This window comes from Micropterus salmoides, unplaced genomic scaffold, assembly GCF_014851395.1.
Source record: "Micropterus salmoides isolate LMB-PRFRI ecotype aquatic unplaced genomic scaffold, ASM1485139v1 Ms_hic_scaffold_15, whole genome shotgun sequence".
Lineage (NCBI taxonomy): Eukaryota > Metazoa > Chordata > Actinopteri > Centrarchiformes > Centrarchidae > Micropterus > Micropterus salmoides.
In genome coordinates, this window is record NW_024040596.1 from 29067825 (window position 1) to 29082571 (window position 14747).

At 46.4% G+C, this 14747-nt stretch overlaps 1 pseudogene; it reads right to left on the reverse strand.

Moving 5' to 3' along the window:
- Positions 1-3977: 3977 nt before the first annotated feature.
- LOC119903564 lies at positions 3978-5101 on the reverse strand (annotated as a pseudogene).
- Positions 5102-14747: the final 9646 nt, after the last annotated feature.

The window sequence follows — 14747 nt, forward strand, 5'->3', positions numbered from 1 at the left end:
CAAATCTGTCAAAATCTGTGTTAGTGAGCACTTCTCCTTTGCTGAGATAATCCATCCACCTCACAGGTGTGGCATATCAAGATGTTGATCAGACAGCATGGGCATTGCACAGGTGTGCCTTAGGCTCGAAAATGTGCAGTTTCACTGTACTGGGGAGGTCCGGGGGGGTCCGGGAACCAGTCAGTATCTGGTGTGACTACCATTTGCCTCACGCAGTGCAACACATCTCCTTCGCATAGAGATGATCAGGTTGTTGATTGTGGCCTGTGGAGTGTTGGTCCACTCCTCTTCAATGGCTGTGCAAAGTTACTGAATATTGGCAGGACCTGGAACACGCTGTCATATACGCCGATCCAGAACATCCCAAACATGCTCAATGGGTGACATGAGTATGCTGGCCATGCAAGAACTGGGATGTTTTCAGCTTCCAGGAATTCTGTACAGATCCTTGCAACATGGGGCCATGCACAGATGTCGCAAGTTTGGAGGGAGCGTGCAAGTTCCAGCACAGTTGTTGCCCGTGAATTGAATGTTCATTTCTCTACCATAAGCCGTCTCCAAAGGCGTTTCAGAGAATTTGGCTGTACATCCAACCGGCCTCACAACCGCAGACCTTGTGTAACCACACCAGCCCAGGACCTCCACATCCATCATCTTCACCTCCGAGATCTTCTGAGACCAGCCACCCGGACAGCTGCTGCAACAATGGGTTTGCATAACCAAAGAATTTCTGCACAAACTGCCAGGAACCGTCTCAAGGAACCTGATCAACTCTATGCGAAGGAGATGTGTTGCACTGCGTGAGGGAAATGGTGGTCACACCAGATACTGGTTTCTCAGTGTGGCAATGACCACTTTCTTTAGCGCCCCAAGTGGTAGCGACCACGGGTCGGTGTGGCAGCGTCCACTATCTTTAGCGCCCCTAGTGGTAGCGACAAGTGGTCAGTGTGGCAGCGACCAGTGGTCAGTGTGGCAGCGACCACTATCTTTAGCGCCCCTAGTGGTAGCGACAAGTGGTCAGTGTGGCAACGACCACAATCTTTAGCGCCCCTAGTGGTAGCGACCAGTGGTCAGTCTGGCAGCGACCACTATCTTTAGTGCCCCTAGTGGTAGCGACCAGTGGTCAGTGTGGCAGTGACCATTGGTCAGTGTGGCAGCGACCACTATCTTTAGCGCCCCTTAGTGGTAGCGACCAGTGGTCAGTGTGGCAGCGACCAGTGGTCAAGGTGGCAGCGACCACTATCTTTAGCGCCCCTAGTGGAAGCGACCAGTGGTCAGTCTGGCAGCGACCTTGGTCTGTGTAGCAGCGACCAGTGGTCAATGTGGCAGCGACCACTATCTTTAGCCCCCCTAGTGGTATTGACCGGTGGTCAGTGTGGCAGCGACCACTATCTTTAGCGCCCCTAGTGGAAGCGACCAGTGGTCTGTGTGGCAGCGACCAGTGGTCGGTGTGGCAGCTACCGACCCTGCCCCTGGCCAAGTCCCATCCACACCAACTGCCAAACCCGCGGCCTCCTCACCACCGGCGGCTGAGAGCTCTGACACCTAACGAGTGGCTCGGTATCCCACCAGACAGCAAACCCAGCAGCATTCCTCCTCAACCTTTATCTCCTCTGCCCGGCGCAGGATTCTAAAGGAGGCCGTGATCCGACGTTCCAGCAGACCACCTCGCCCGGAACTGGCTACCCGAGCCCCACCGAACTGCGAACTCCCTCATCATCCCCCTACCACTTTGATAGTGGGCTATAGCATTATCAGGAACATCCATTTCTTCAACGCCACCACACGTCGTCTTCCTAGAGCCACAGTCCCGACTCTACTAAGCAAACTGCCTGAATACTGCTCTCACTCCCATACTCTATAAACCGGGTGCTTGTCCACATTGCCCATAATGACACAGCTCGTCAGTAATATGAGCAGACAAAAATTTTACTTTATATTTTATTTTTGGGTCATTATACAAAAACGTGCCATTTTGTGTCCCTCTATATATCATAAAACAAATAAAATATTTTATAATTTAGTTTCCATAATATAAGAATAAATTATTTTCTGTTTCTTTTGTTTTTAAAGGATTTTAATCACTTTTTTGTGCAAAGCATCTTGCAGAAATTTTGAAAATGGCCTGTTGACCAGTATGATTTTTCTATTTCTGCTTGCTATAGAGGCCAAAAAAGTCAAACTATCATACCAAAACTTAAACCTATATAAAGCCTCAAGTGTTGTTTCATTACTCATGAAGGGGTTTTATTCTTAATATGTGTAAAATATTGCAAAAAACAACAATTTAGTTGGGTCCCCATGTTGTTGTCAATCCTGTTCATTTTAATCAAAACACCCCCTTAAAGCTGATGGACTGTTCTAAAAGTCACATCACTTGCCTTTTTATGATGTTTATGGTAAAAGACAAGTAATTGTCTAAAATATACTTTTCTTGCCCCAAAAGCGTTAATCGAGGGCAACTGGACTTGGCTGAAGATGTTTCACCTCTTAATCCAAGGGGCTTCTTCAGGTCTAATACTGGTGGGGAGTTCCAGGTATTTTACCTCTGTGGGGTCATAATGGTTGGTGCTGCTGGTTATTGTAACAATAGTAGTTAGGGTCCATGGAGTGAACTGAGGCCAATTTTAAAAAAACAGTCTTTGAAAACACACCTATACGCAAGTTGATTATTTGAAAAAAGATAGCCTGAGATGGCACGGCACATTTTTCTTCGAGTTAAGAATCTACTTCATCCACTTAAAGACTTAACAGTACTTTGAAAATCAAACATTAAAAAGGTCAAATGGCACGTTTTCATATAATGACCTAAAAAGTTGTGGTAAATCGTTTGTTATCAGCGGCCCCTTACCAACTCTCTCCCATGACTCAGAGCTTCAGCAGACTCCTCAGCGTCACTTGGCTCCAGTCCACCTGCCATGCTCACAACTTTGGTTTTATTGAAATCTGTTTTGGAACCGTTTCTCTTTTTATGGGACCAATGGAGTGCACCCCAACAGACAAGGTAGCTAGTTTTTAGCTACCACATGCTGTACTGTCTGCCTTACATGCGTGACTATTTACACCCATAGACTGTATATAAGAAATGGACGTAGTCATCGTGACGTCACTTGTTGGTTTGTGGACCTCCGTTTTGAAGCCACGAATTTGGCCGATAGGGCGCCACCATGTCGAGTTTTTGCAACCAGTAAGTGCCCGGAAGTGACAATACGGCGGAGCTAACGGTTGTGTGGGAAGCTAGCTAGCTAGGTGCTACTGTAACTCACGTTAACTGTCATTTTAATAGGGATGATAATTTTGTCAGTCTTAAAACTAAATGTACTCACCAGAGAAGGTAAACAACCAACTCCTAATAAGCTTTTTCAGCGATTTTCAGATTTTCAGATTCAGCGCCATTTCAATCTGGATTCCGCTCACAACACAACCCTGCTCAAAATAACCAATGACCTCCTCGTCTCTGTCGACTCCGGTCACCTCACTCAGAATCTTCACTGGCTCCCTGTTCCGCAGGGAGTACAAATGCATTCAGTACAAAATCCTCCTCCTCACACATAAAGCCCTCCATAACAAGGCCCCTTCCTACCACACAGACCTGCTCCACCACCACAATCCATTCAATACATTTTTTAGATTAGCTTTTAACATCAAATAATGTTATTACACCTGCTGCTGTTTGTTAATTTGTTATTTATATGGTTGCCCCTTGCTTTTATATTTCCGCACCACATGTTTTTTATATAGTATTCATATATTTTATATTATGCTATTTAGTTATTAATCTGTTTAAAATGTACATAATGTCTGCTTTTACTGTAAAGTGTCTTTAAGCATCTAAAAGCGCTATAGAAATAAAATGCGTTATTATTATTATTATATGCTATTTAAAAAGAGAGAACATTATCCTTCATTTTTAGGATTTTTAATTCATTGAAAATATTTTGTAGAGCAGATCTCATTTCAGTCACACCACCGCCTCTCTACAGTATGTTGGCCTCACAGGAGCCAGGCTGCAGAATCTGAAGAGTAACAATGAGCTTAACTGATTTTCTAAACCAGGGGTAGAACATGGCATAAATCACAGGGTTTAGACATGAGTTCAAACAAAACAGATAAATCACAAAGGTTCCAGAAGAAGAATTGAGCAAACTGTCTTCTGCAAGAGATGCACAGAAATATGGGCAGAAACATATTAGGAACACAACTACAAGAACACCAAGAGTCCTGGCTGCTTTCAGCTCAGATTTCTTTGATGTTAGAGTCACTGAAAGCTGGAGTGTGACAGCTGTAATGTGAGATCGCATGGCACGAGCCTGAGACACAGCCACTACAAACACTCTCATATACAGAACGATGATGAGAGAAACTGGAACAATTAAGGTCAAAGGAAAGTTAACAGCTTCTGTGATGTGGTTAATTATTAGCAAACACTCTCCATAACAGGATTTATACCTGCCTGGTTGAGTCAGGTCATCTTTTACAAAGAGACTGCAGTAGAAAACCGAACAGAACCAACACAGACAAACACAGAGTTTATCTCAGTGATTCTGGTGGTATAATGTAGAGGGTCACAAATAGCAACATATCGGTCAACTGATATGAGCACTATGTCTCCTATTGAGGTATTGGAAATTATGTACCCTACATAAATATACAGAGAACATATGACGTCACCAAGAAACCAGCAGGATGTTTGTCGGAGGATTTCTCCCGGCATCAGCAGGAGGCCCACGAGAAAGTCTGAGACAGCCAGAGAGAGGAGGAGGATGTTGGTGGGTGTGTGGAGCTGCCTGGAGGGAAAGAGGAAAGTATCATCACACATAGAATTAAATAATGGAAAAAAGTACTAGCTAAAAGTACATTTCACATTTCCTATCATATTTATTTCACAACTTAATAGTTGAAGGTTCTGCTGAGAAATTGATCTCTGCCTGAAGTGGGAGACTGAGACGATGACAAGCAGGTTGAGAGCCACAGTGAGCAGAGAGATGGAGAACACAAGAGTGTGCAGAAATACAGCTTCGGACCAAGGAAGTGTCGACTTCCTGCAGGAGGTGTTAAGTAGTTGTGGAAAGCAGAGCTCTGCTCCGTCATCAACCTCCATCAGACAGTGAGAGGAGGGAAAGAGAAGCTGCAACTCTGGCAGCTCTTCATCATACAGTTGAATTATCTCTTTCTGACATTCAGTTTGTCCCTCCTCTCCTTTCGCTCTCAGTCTCTGTTGGACACTGATGTCCCTCCTCTCTTCGTCATATCACACCACCATTATCTTCATCACTTTCTCTCCAACCCTCCCTGTGTATACTGTTTGCAATCTGGTAGGGCAGGTTTGGTTATTTTCAAATGTATGTATTAATATCAATAAAGGTATTATCACTCAAATTATTAGTAAAGATGAATAATTACGGAACACCACCCTGTGATCTGGGAGCAATAACCATAGCTTGAAAACACTCTCAAAAAGGGCTTTGTCCACTCAACTGGCTCTTTAAAGTTACAAAACAGATAAATCACTGTAATCACAATCAAAGCATACAACAATCAGTAAGCACACGCTGGTGTGTGTGTCTGTAGGACAATTTTGGGGAAGCGATTGAAATGGCAGATGCAACCCCATGGGTGGCTCTTCATGTGATGATCGAAAAGGGCAAGCAGGCCTGTGTAGTTTATACAGAGAGGTAGGAACCAAAATGGAGGACGCACTCTACAGGCCTTTCTCAAAACACCCCCTCCCTACCCAGTTCCACTTTGTTTGCATGTCCACATGGAGGATCTGCCACATCAAGTCCCAACCCAAACCACTCAGTGGGAAGTGGACTTTTTAATATTCATAGTCATACTCATACAGACATTAACCACTTAAAGGCTACATTGTATTTAGATTCAAATATGCTCTTCTCAAGTCTAGAAAACAGTAGATATGTTAATTTGTGTGTTGTATATCTACAGGCAGTGTGAAAAATATTTTCACAAAATCAAAGAAATGCTGCCTCTCAAGCACCATAGCAAGACTCAATAATTGTTCCTCCATCAGTACATGGCAGCAAACGTGCAATCGACAACTTTGTTACTGGATTTTGTCTGATAAAGATAAAACATACAGAAGATTAAACATTAACATACAAGAATGAGCCACATGAAGAGTAAGTGAACTACAAACACCCCACATAATAAAAATACATAATGTTACACAGTACTTAATAAAATACATAAGAAGTACACCGTATGTGGTAAAAATACAGAATAAATACATAAGATGAGACCTGGTGCAATCTTTACAATAACAATTAACAGTTGTTTTGTGTGTAGGTTTGTGTCATTTCACATTTTACGTGCGTTTTCTTTGCCAAAACGTGGTTTGGAGACCAGCATTGGGTAACACAGCCATTGTCACCTCGTGTAGTGTGTGACCCCCTGTCTACTATGAACGCCACAATGACTTCAAGACTCCGTCACAAGACGGCAAGTTGTGTATTATGAACAACATGATGATCGGCCGACCCTGAAAGTCATGTGTAAACTCAGATAAAAACTGTCTTCCTGGACTAGGAGGCCGATAAATTAAAACATAGTAAAATGGCCATAGCCGAACAACTTTAGTCAGTTAAGGTTTAAAAGTTTTTGTGCTCACTAATTGGCATAAAACCAGATTCTTTCAAACAACAGCAAGACCTCCACTGTGGTCTGAGTGTTGGGCAGTACTGCGTTACTCAGTAACTGTAATATTATTACTTTTGCCAGTAACTAGTAGAGTAACTAATTACTTTTCTAAAACAGAAATATTATTACAGTTACTAATCCAAGTAACGCTGCATTACTCGTTACTGAACGCACCATCCTTGACGTGAATGTGCGACTACGCTGCAGGTCAGCAGCACCGGGCCTTCTCTTGTTCATATCAGCAGTTAGACAAACACTAAAGGAAGAATGAAGAACGAGGGAGAGAGGCGTTCTTTCCACAGCTGTAAGCAGCTACTGCCATTATTGTGTCACAGTCTAAGATGCAAAGAGCATTGTCGTCTATTGTAAATTCTGTGCGACCAGCAAAAAGCTTTCAGGCTGGCACATCTGGAAACTGCAATTTTTCTCCATTCTTCCTTGCAAAACAGTTCAAGCTCTGTCAGGTTGCTCAGGGATCAGGCATGAACAGCTCTTTTCAAGTCCAGCCACAAATTCTCGATTGGACTGAAATCTGGGCTTTGACTTGGCCACTCCAGAACGTTCACCTTGTTGTCTTTGAACCATTCCTGTGTAGCTTTTGCTGTATGCTAGGGGTCATTGTCTTGCTGGAAAAAAACAAGTTGTAGTTCTCTTGAGTCAGATTATCCTCTAGGATTTGGCAATATTTTTCTGCATTCATGAAACCCTCTATCTTTATAAGCCTTCCAGGGCCTGCTGCTGCGAAGCATCTCCAGAGCATGATGCTGCCACCACCACCATGCTGCACGGTGGAGATGGTGTGTTCCCCTTCAAAGGAACTCGAACAGCGTCGGTTACGACACTATGGGAACGCCTCTACGCGAAGCAGGTCTGAACGTGAATGAAATCACTCCAATCCTATTGGCTTGTTGCTAGAACAGTAAGGTGTGACGGAATAACCGGAGGAGTATAAAGCACACCTGTACACACTCATCATTAGCTTTTTTCTATTCAGCAGGCGCTCTGTATGTTGTTTGAAGAAAGCAACAGTCCTCCAAGCAGTGTGTCTTACCTGAAGAAGAAGTCTACCAGCATGTCCGGCAACCAGATGTACAGAAGGTGTGTTTTTTTCTTGCCCTCGGTACATCACGGATGGAGATTCTCATGAGATATGTGTCTCATGTTTGGGGATGGAGCACGCCCGGGCAGCTCTCGAGGGGGCTGCCTGTGCCCGTTGCGAAGCCCTTTCCGTGCGGGTACTGAGGTACAGCATGGCTCTCTTTTCCGAGGATGGCCAGATGTGTTTTCCCCGTGGTGCGGGCCCTGCGGCCGCTGAGGCGGCCCAGCGGCTTCACTCATGGGGTTCACAGCGTGATATGTCGGAGGATTTCGGGACGGCTGCGGCTTTTTCCCGACCTTCATCCGCTGGCTCCGACGCTTCCTTTCCTCGTTCGGGAGCCCGTTCTCGGCTTCTCCCGCTCGCGGCTTGGATCCGGAGACGCTGCAGCAATCCGACTCCGAGGAGGCGGACGTGCTCAGCGTAGTGGACGATGACTTCTGGGTGTCGGGGCGGCGTCATCTGGCGGCGCCCAAATATGACGTGCTGCTGGACGTGGTGACTAGAGCCATGGCTAAGCTCAACATCAACTGGCCACAGGAGGAGCTGACACCACAGGCTAGTGGTAAGCTTGATGAAAGGTTTCTTAAGCACCACGTGCCACTTCCACGCCAGTCTCTGCCATTCTTTCCTGATTTACATAATGAACTGAGTAATCATGGGGCAGACCCTTCTCTACATCTATCGAGTCCACGCCGTACTGCCTGCCCCGAGGGTCTGCAGTCAGGTGGCGTTCAGACTCACTCACAGTGGATCTTCGGCGGCTCTCCCCTGCCGTTATGGGGCTTCAGGGGTCCACCAGAAGATCACACGAGACACCGACCACCAGCCCCGAGGGGTTGGTTCCGTTGGCAGACTTTGCAGAGGCTTGGCGGAGCCTGACGAACATTTCTCCGTGGGTCCTGCGCACTGCCATACATGGGTTTCGACTACAGTTCAAAACCCGCCCTCCAAAATTCAACAGAAGCGAGGGGGTGGTTTGGACTGTGGTCCGGCCGGAGAAAGGTCCGGTGTTGGGACAAGAAGTTCGTACTCTGCTGAGGAAAGGGGCCGTGGACCGTGTCTCCCCCCCAGACAGAGACGCCGGTTCTACAGCCGGTACCTCATAGTCCCCAAGAAGGACGGAGGGCTGTGCCCTATTTTGGATCTGCGGGTTCTAACCGGTCTCTGAGGAGATTTAGGTTCAAGATGCTCATCATCCCCGCCATCGTGACGCACATCCAATCTGAGGATTGGTTCGTCACGATAGATCTAAAGGACGCCTATTTCCAGGTCTCCATCCGTCCTTCTCACAGGAGGTTCCTGAAGTTCGCCTTCGGGGGTGTGGCTTACCAGTATCGGGTTCTTCCATTCGGCCTGGCACTTCCCCTCGCACATTCACCAAGTGTATTGATGCAGCGCTGGCCCCGCTGAGGTTCCAGGGCATCCGGATTTAAACTACATCGACGACTGGCTCATCATAGCCCAGTCTCGAGAGTTGGCGGTTCGGCATTGAGATGTCGTTCTGGCTCATCTGCGGCGTTTAGGGCTGAGGCTCAACGCAAAGAAGAGTGTGCTGGCGCCCACCCAACGGACTACGTTCCTAGGGGTAGTATGGGATTCGACAACGATGCGGGCACAATTGTCTCCGGCATGTGTCGACACCATATTGGCTGCCGTGAAAGGGGTGAAGTTAGGCCACGCCATCACTATAAAACACTTTCAACGAGTGTTGGGTCTCCTGGTGGCTGCGTCCAGTGTAATACCATCTGGACTGCTGCACATGAGACCCCTGCAGTGGTGGCTAAGGAACAAGGGTTTTTCCCCGAGGAAATCCTCTCCGTCTGATTTGGGTTACGCGCAAGTGTCTTCGTTCCCTATCAGTTTGGAAGGAGACTTGGTTCCTGTCCCAGGGGCCCGTGCTGGGAGGGTCTTGTCGCAGGCTGGTCATTTCGACAGACGCCTCCCTCACGGGCTGGGGCGCGGTCATGGACGGCCGCTTTGCAAGGGGATCCTGGCAGGTGCATCAATCCGAGTGGCATATCAACTGTCTCGAGATGTTGGCGGTGTTCCAGGCTCTAAGGAGTTTCCTGCCCGATCTCCAAGGCCACCACGTCCTGGTTCGTTCCGACAACACAGCAGTGGTGGCCTATCTGAATCACCAGGGCGGTCTGTGCTCGCGCCCTCTGTACAGACTGGCACGTCAGATCCTCCTGTGGTCCCAGCAGAGGTTACTATCGCTCAGGGCGATGTATCTCCCGGGGACGCAGAATCAGGGAGCAGACCTGCAGTCGAGGCAGGGGCTGGGGCCGGGGAATGGAGACTTCACCCCGAAGTGATGGAGCTCTTGTGCGAAGAGTTCGGCCCCATAGACGTGGATCTGTTTGCGTCTCAAGAGACTACACACTGCCCGCTATGGTTTTCTCTCGTTCCTCCAGCCCCGTTGGGTCTGGACGCCATGGTACATTCGTGGCCGAGGCTACGTCTGTACGATTTTCCCCGAGTCGCTCTGCTCCCGGGGGTTCTGGAGCAGGTCCGCCAGGACAATGTCGGCCTACTGCTCGTAGCCCCGTTCTAGCCAACCCGGGTGTGGTTCTCGGACATCATGTCGCTCCTGCACGGCCCGCCGTGGTGGGTCCCTCTGAGGAGAGACACGCTGTCCCAGGCGCAGGGCCGGGTTCTTCACCCTTGCCCCGCCATATGGCAACTGTGGGTCTGGCCCCTGAGGGGGCACAGTACCTAGAGGCGGGTCTAACAGCCGGAGCAGTCGAGACCCTCCTGAGCTCCAGGGCCCCGTCCACACGGAGGATGTTCAGGTAGTTCAACTTTAACTTGCCGGTGGTTCAGGTACTTGAGTTCCTCCAGGACCGGTTCTCTGCTGGTCTTTCCCCTTCCACCCTCAAGGTGTACGTTGCAGCTATTTCGTCTTTCCACACCCCTCTGAGGGAGAGGTCCTTGGGGAAACTTCCCTTGGTTGTACGTTTCCTCCGTGGTGCCCGGAGGATGAGACCTGTGTTCATCTGCTCTGTATGAGTATTTACACTCTGAGGTCCTCCCGTTGGAGGAAGGCTGACCAGCTGCTAGTGTGTTTTGGGTCCCCCAGGGCTGGGCTCCCTGCATCCAAACATACTATTAGCAACTGGATTGTTCAGATTATTTCCCTGGCCTATCAGGTGTGCGGTTTGCCTTCACCTGTGGCTGTGAGGGCTCATTCTACCAGAGGCATGGCGGCCTCTCAAGCCCTCCTTTCCGGGGCCTCTTTGCAGGATGTTTGTTTAGCAGCTGGCTGGGCCACTCCGCAAACACTCGGTTTACAGTCTTGACCTTCCTTCGGCACCTGGCACTCGTGTGCTCTCCTCTTAGTCATGCCACTTTACTGCACACTGGGGCAGGCAGGGTTTTCGGCACGGTTTAGTGGGTATCTCGTTCCCATAGTGTCGTAACCGACGCAGTTCGAGTTCCCTCGAAGGGGAACGTCTCGGGTTACGTATGTAACCCTGGTTCCTCTCTCCCCGCCTGAAGCGCCTGCTTCATAGTTTAAGCTAATGATGAGTGTGTACAGGTGTGCTTTATACTCCTCCGGTTATTCCGTCACACCTTACCGTTCTAGCAACAAGCCAATAGGATTGGAGTGATTTCATTCACGTTCAGACCTGCTTCGCCTAGAGGCGTTCCCATAGTGTCGTAACCGACGCAGTGTCTCGTTCCCCTTCTCGGGGAACCAGGGTTACATACGTAACCCAAGACGTTTGTGGCCAAACATAGCGTCTAGTCTGATGGCCAAAAGCTCAGTTTTTGTCTCATCAGACCAAAGAAATTTCTTCCAAATGACCTTGGAGTCTAGCACCTGCTTTTGGGCGAATTCCAGGCGAGATTTCATATGAGCTTTTTTCAACAGCAGCTTTCTCTTTGCCACTCTCCCATCCAGCTTCGACTGGTGAAGAACCCGGGCAACAGTTGTTGAATGTACAGTCTCTTCCATCTGAGCCACTGAAGATTTTAACTCCTTCAGAGTGGTCGTAGGTGTCTTGGTGGCCTCCCTCACCAGTCTTCTTCTTGCCCTGTCACTCAGTTTGTGAGGACGGCCAGCTCTAGGCAGATTTAAACAAGCGCCATACTCCATCCATTTCTATGTCCAGTGAGTTGGAAATCTTTTTGTAGCCATCTCCTGACTTGTACTTTTCACTGATCGTTTCTCTGAGTTGCTTGGAGTGTTCTTTTTTTCTTATTATAGTAGGAACACTGATGAACCAGAGACTGGAGCTCCCAGACACAGGTGTTTTTTATACTACAATCACTTGACACACATCAGCTGAACTCAAATCTCCATTTCACTTATTGTGACACTTCTTGCATCAACTAGCTGGAGGTCACTTTAAAGGGGGTGAATATTCATCTTCTTTTCCATATATATTTTTGATTAATTGACATTAGTTTGTAAAAATCTGTTTTCACTTTGATATTAAAGAGTTTTATTTTTGCAAATTCTGGTAAAAATAAAAAGCCAAATTATATTGACCATGATTTCATGTATAAAAGAAACAAAAGGGTGAAACATCCAAGGGAGGTAAATACTTTTTATAGGCATTGTAAATAGGCTACATGTGCAGAAAAACAGTAGTTCAAAAATTGGGATTTACTTGCTAGATTTTTTTATTTCAGCCGGTGGCGTTAAGAAACGTTAGTGTAGATGTTTTTTAAAAAGCATTCTCCTTGCTGCTGTTATGAATGTGATAACAATTGATGTCGGGAGATACTGCTTTGTCTGGGGGTGAAGGGGGTGGTAGTGAAGTGTTTCCCATACATTATTTTATTTGTGGCGGTTGACCGCCACATATTGATTTTAAATTTTTTTACTAGATGTATTTAAAATCATATTTGATTTAGGATCTGTATTGTGGAGCACATATTCATGCAGTATCTCCTCTCGCTCACTCGCTCGCTACCCCTCTCTCTCTCACTCATGAACACTGCTGCACAAACCTGTCCATAGTTATATATTGCTGGGTTGTCCAGATTAGCGACCAAGTCTCTAATAGTCTCCAATAACAAGATGTGTTCCCTTCTTTTACTCCTAGAGGGAACTCTGGCTGCTGCATTTTGAATCTACTGACGTTGTTTGATTGTCTTTTGCGGGAGTCTAGGTTGAAGACCATTACAGTAATCAATCCCAGGGGCGGCTTGTTCATTAGGGTGACCGGGCAACACACTGTCAAGCCGGGAAAGGCAGGAGATTTTTCTCACACTTTCTACCACACTGTTAGTTAGCTGTAACTGCAATGCAATCTCTATGGGTTGCGCTAGTGCTTGCACTTACATGTTTACGTCACGTGCCCAACAGCAGAGCTACGCTTCTGCCACCTGGAAACTACTCTGCAGTCGTCCAGCTTGTTGCTCTCACTACGAGCAGCTGCTGTAGAAAACGTACATTCAGGCCTTTTTATATACACTTTACGGTTCAAGCTGAAAATTCGACCGTGGTGTTGTGTCAGGAGATGCAGCGACTTGACCAGCGGTAAGTAAGACACAGTTTAAATAATACATGTAATTTGTTAAGCTATGAGAAGAGGAAAAGTCCGCTAGCCACTAGGCTAATTTATGCTCCGTACAATGCCATAGGCTAAGCTAATAATCTTGATAGTTATTAATAAGCCGAATTTTATGCTCATGTTAAATGTGAATGTTATTATGTGTGGTGGTGGAGTCAATTTAAAGTTAGCTGCACTTAACCAGTAACAATTTTTTGATGTGTTGTTTTTTTGTTTATTGCCAGAAACCAAAGAAGAAAGAGGAGGTAGCATGATGTGGCCACCACTGGCATCTTGTCAGAGGAGGATAAAAAGAAGGAGAAGTAGGAAAGCAACACAGAAAATAAACCAAAAACAATAGAATATACCTTTTATAGTTTCCCTTACATGCCTTGTTGTTTATGTGTAAATAAAAGGTTAGTCACAGCTAAATCAGATGATTGTGAGAGTAATCCTTTTTTCATTAATGTTGCCTTTACATCCAAAGGTCTAAAGATCTGTTGATCTTAACTGTGGACTGTTCATTCATTGTAGACATTGACAATAAACTTCAGTATGTAGCTGTTCACAAATACTGTACAGTATGTAGCCTAAGGAACAATCCTTGTCTTATAGCAGACTAAGACCATTGAACTGGTCACCTTAGCCATCATCGCAACAATTGCCCCCCCTGAGAAAATTTGGCACTGATCAATCCTAGTAAAAATAAAAGCGTAGATGAGTTACATTTAGCTGATGCTTTTAGCCAAAGCGACTTACAATTGCTATACATGTCAGAGGTCACATGCTTCTGGAGCAACTAGGGGTTAAGTGTCTTGCTCAGGGACACAACGGTGGATGTCTCACAGTGGGAATCAAACCCAGGTCTCTCAGACCAAAGGCAAGCATTTTATCTATGCGCCATCACCACGCCTGCATTGCTCCAGGTCTGGTTTAGTTATAAATTGTCTAATGTTGTTGATGTTCTTGAGGCGATAAAATGCTGATTTAGAAACTGATTTGACTTGACAGCTAAAGCTAAGATCAGAGTCCATCTCTACACCAAGGTTACGTGCCAGTTCTCAAATCCAGATCGGCATCCGATCTGAGCCTCTACTGTTCCCGAACTGAGTCAGATTCAACCTGGCCTCCCTTGGGGTTTAATACGTGGAATATTTTGATAACAAGGGAAAAGGCAAAACTCAGTAAAAGACACAGTAGTGGTAATAATTCATTTAGTTTCTTTATTAGAATTTATTTGGGGTGGCCAGGCTTCCTTTGACCTTCCACAGTATGTTCGCCACCTCTGACTGTGTTTGTCTGCTGTTTGGTGGTGGGGTTTTTTGCTGAGAATGGCTGCCTGTTGATGAGAGCAGTGACTGTAAACAGTGAAGTTGGGGCCTAAAAAATTAATAATTAAAAGACATATCATAGAGTTGAGAGGAACTGCAGAGTCAAGTGATAATTCTCTGTGGATTTGTGACTGTGATTACCCCTTTACACATCAC